Consider the following 4,903-nt stretch of genomic DNA (forward strand, 5'->3'; position numbering starts at 1 on the left):
TGGAATGTTTGATAGCATTTTTTGAATAGTGTGAGTTTGGAAAGATTTTTTATTATTATTTTATTTTTACTTTTCTATCACAATATGGGTGTAGAACTGAGGCTGAAAACAACAGGCTTATTACAGTGTTTTTTAACAGCCAATCATCCATCCTGAAGTTTTTAGGCCTATTTGGGTGACATCTTCGGAGGCCAAGTGAATTCACCTGTGTGGGGATAATGTGCAGGTATCTTTGAGTCCTGAGGTAGTACTATATTTCAACAAAGTAAAACCAAAGTTTGTGGTTTAAACAGAAGTTTAAGATGGATGGGCACACTAATTAATCTCACAAAAGAATGGCTTACAAGAGAATACTAGAACGGGGTCTAAAAAGTTGTTGTTTTCTTAAGGTAAATTGTACTGTTTGGGTGTAAATACTATCAAGAAGGTAATGGTTGCCATCTGACTGTTAGCAACAGAAATGGGAAACCTCAGTATTTGAAAAATATATTTTGTTATTCCCAGCAAACTAACCGCATCGGTGATAAAGGGATTAAAGCTAATTCACATATTCACTCAGTACTGAATGTTTCTATATGTGAATAAAAGTATTTTAAAATGTTGAATAATTTCATGTTTCCTTTGTCTATCACAGTGTAAGTGTTTCTTGGCTGCAGTAAAAATAGATGATTTTACTCCACAATAGAAATGATTTCTTGAAAATTTTGTGTCTCAGGAAATGCAAGAAATAATCGGCATAAAGCATACTTGAAATTTGACCTTCCGTATGACCCGTAATTGACACTGTAGCTCAGGGGACTGTGAAGTACTTGTGCGTTTTAAGTAGATAAAATATCTCATAGGGTATTTTATATCACTTTATGTGAATTTAGTAGTAAGAAGAATTAGAAATAACATATGGATTTTATTGCCTTTTTGTTTATCTAATTTGATCACTTTCTATACAGTATACAGAATTGCAAGTTCATTTTTTTTGTGTGTGTAAAAGATAAGAAAGACTATCTTCATGTATTTTTCTTTCCTTAGCTGGGTTAGGTAGAGTACAGTGATATAGTAAAAAGTCACGTATAGCTTTCATTTCTTAAACTTCAGTTTAATTCCATTTAAGTAAAAATACTGTGAGAATAATAGAATATCCAGAAATTTAACAATAAAATTTTGAAAAATCAATTCCTTGATCCGCATTACTGATAGATTTGGAGAAAAATATCTCAGGACAATTATAATTGTGTTAGTATTTTACAAATGAAAGGATACATTCTGTTAAGCTGGAGTCAAGAAAGAAGGCATTTATATTATTGTACAGTATGATTTTCTTAGTGTAAATGGTGGGAACTCTATTCCACTGTTGCTACTCTTCAAAGCGTATTCAAAAATGGTAACATTTCAAATGAATTCTGAGCCTAGGATATACATAGGTAAGTTTATGCACACACAAAATTGATTCTTTTCCATTTATGCATGAAAAATATAACTATCCTTGTATGGTAGAGAAGATCTGGTGCAATTTTCAGCTGTTCCCAGATCTTTGCCTGTCAAGTGTTCATGGATTGATCCAGAAAGTCTCTCTTTTGACCCTAGCAGTTAAGGAATGTGGATAAATAGAAGCCGGTGGTTCCCAACCATCTTTTATCCAAACATATAGTTTTACTGAATTTTTCATAATTAGTTTTAATAATAATGATTAAATGGAAATGAATTCAACATAGATCTTTAATGTAACAATAGTGTAGGATGGTTGCCTGAAAATTCATGTTAGAGAAAAACTAAACCTGCTATGTTTTTAAAATGTTGATCTCTGCTATTGCACTCAGAGATGACCTACCACTTCTGGAAATTTTTAAAAAAATATTCTCATCTCTACTTAGAACATATAAATTGTGTGTGTGTGTGTGTTTTTACTGTTGTTGGTTTTTTTTTAATTTTGAATAGGTGATTTAAAATTTGAGGAGAATTTTTACTAGTTCTGCATAGAGATAACACTTCAACAGATGTGGATTTTTTTTAATTTTTTTATACATTGAAATGAACCTGGCCTTCAAAGTTGGTTTTGTAACATAAAGTTATTGCTATGGAAACACAGCATGATGTCTCAAGACTGATTTTCTCAAGCTGCAGTGCAATTCAACAAATAAAGAACAGACCAGAACTCCAGTTGTTTTTAGAACACTAGTGAAAAATCAGATGGGCAATCTGTGATTTTTAGCAGAAACTTCTTGGAAAAGTCTCATATTTTGATGGAAAATACTTTCATCATTAGTCATTAAGATTCATTAGCCATTAATACCAGATATATATACATTGTAATACATAAATTCATACCTATCAAACTTTAACTAGATATATTTCAATGATGCAGTATCTCATAATGTCACTACCACTAATAAAAATAATTGATAACATTGAATACTTACATGTAAAAGAAGAGAAACACATTGTCTCAATTCAATAACCTCAGAAATCAAGCTGAATTATTCTGGCAATTTTTAGGGCGGTAGGAAATAGTCAGCAATTTAGTTTGTGAGAAGCTCAGCAGTCTTTATATTGACTCCCATGCTCTTCTTGGTTATTACACAAACTTTATCTCAGATAAATGAGTGAAGGATTTACTTTAAAGAATGCAATTTGAAAGCATAAATGGAAATCAGCAGTAGACCTGCTGTCAGGACAGTAAGGATACATCTGCTCTCTTACGTAAGTCCAGCATTTGGCAAGCTTCCTCATCCACTGCTAGCATTTGGAAGTTTTTACATTGATTTATACATTTTCTTTTGTTTTTTAATGAAACAACTTGAAAACAAACACAAAGCAAAATTAAAAATAAAAATAAAAATCCATAGCAGTAACATGAAACTGAAAAGGTAAGCTCCATAAAGCTGAGGAAAACAGTTAAATGCATTGTTGAAATGCTAAACTATCTGGAGGTTAAATGCAGGCAACATAGCATTAGTGTGTTCGGATTACTATACCAATCAACAAAGATTTTTAAGAGGACTAGAAATTGAGGTGGTTAAACAGTAGAATAAAGAAAACAAATAAAAGGTATTTCAGAGAAGATTCTGTCCAAGTTGAGTGTTTTGTATCTCTTTATTGCAGAAGATTTTAAGTTTTCCATGATAGATCTGTTCCTCATTGGTGACTGATCTGAAAAAATAGCCCAAACTGAAACATCTCACAAGTGATTTTTGAATGGATTGTTAAAATCAGCAGGCAAAATTAACAAATCCCAATAAGACTGACTTTTGTGTTCTTAGGAAACTCAAATATGAAATTGTTAATCTGTTAAAAATATTGTGTAATCATTTTCTGGTTTTGTTTTGTTTTTAAGTCAGTGGTAGTCTTATGAATGAAATCAGACAAGTGTGGTATTTGCTCCAGGACACATTCAAACACAAAAAGGAAGCCTAGAGAGAGTGGAAGCAAGGACAGGTAGTCTCCTAACAAGAGGAACACAGAGAAATTGCTTGAGCAGACAGGGATCAGGTTAGGAAAGATAAAGATAGAATTAAATCAGGGCCAGGGACATCGAGGGCAACAAGAAAGGCTTCTTGTAGGAGATAAAATGGAAACTACATAAACCGTGGGCCCTCTCTAGAAGGAAGTGGGAGACTTGTTTACCTGGGATATGAAAACTGAAATTTGATATAAGGAAGAAATTCTTTACTCTTGAGGGTAGTGAGGCACTGGCACAGGCTACCAAGAGAAACTGTGGCTGCCTCATCTCTGGAGTTGTTCAAGGCCAGGTTCAATGGGGCTTTGGGCATCCTGGTCTGGTGGGAAGTGTCCCTCTGCCCATGGCAGGGGAGTTGGAACTGGATGTTATTTAAGGTCCTTTCCAACTTGAACCATTCTACGAATAGAGAACAATTTTCTTATAACAAAAGATGGACATCTAGTTAAATTTTCAGATAGCATGTTTAAACAACAAAAAGAAATAGTTTTTGTTCAATTCAGTTAAATTATTGAAGTCTTTGCTACAAAAAAAAAAATATAGTATGTGCAAATTCACATAGCATTGATCAGATTTTGATTTTTTAACGCTTCTGGCTAAAAAAGTCTTTAAAGAGCTAACTGACAGAAGGCAAGCAAAGGTATGTGTGGAAGGCAATATATAAATTCTAGTTCCTATACTGCAATGGGCATTTTGTGACAGTCATTGCATTGATTTCTTTATCGAAAGAAAAAAAAATAAATCTTAAGCTTTTTCTGAAATTAAGAGTGATATTCAACCTGGAAGTAGAAAAGAAAGGAGGCAAAAAACAATGATTCAGTGGTAGCAACTAATTAATGTGATTGTTGGTTTGGTTTTGTTTGGTTGTGTTTTCTTTTTAAGTGTGGGGTTCACTGTTGCCATCTTGAAACTATGAAACCTCACAGGGATATCAAGCATTCTGTGCTGTATCAGAGCCATATATTCTTGAAGACGTTCAAAGATTATGGTGTTGCAGCTTGTCTATTATGAGAACTGCATAAGGACCGGAGAGGATGGACATAGACCCCATGTGTTGCAGGAGAATGTAACCTATCACAATCTAGCTTTTTGGTCTGGTGCTCTATATGACCAATTTGACCACAGCAAGTTTTTTCTCTGAGCTTCGCAAAGAGACTCTGTGGAGTTAGGGGCCTTTTGAGTAAAGATTATAAAGGTAAAGAAGGGGACAAGTGGTGCATTAATCATAAGACTTTCAGGGGATCCAGCCTACAAATTGTAATTTTTTATGGTCAGAATGTAATTCAGTTTGTAAACCCCCAAATTTCTTTTCTGATTAGCAATAGGAAAGGTCAGTAACAGCCGACTTTTTACAGTTTTACAGTTATTTTTTTGCCCTTCTATATCCGTTTATGTTTCTCTGTTCAATTCCATCTGCAATTTTATTTCCTAGCTAAGTCTCATGAAGTCATT

The sequence above is a fragment of the Cygnus atratus genome, chromosome 3 (assembly GCF_013377495.2).
Source record: "Cygnus atratus isolate AKBS03 ecotype Queensland, Australia chromosome 3, CAtr_DNAZoo_HiC_assembly, whole genome shotgun sequence".
Lineage (NCBI taxonomy): Eukaryota > Metazoa > Chordata > Aves > Anseriformes > Anatidae > Cygnus > Cygnus atratus.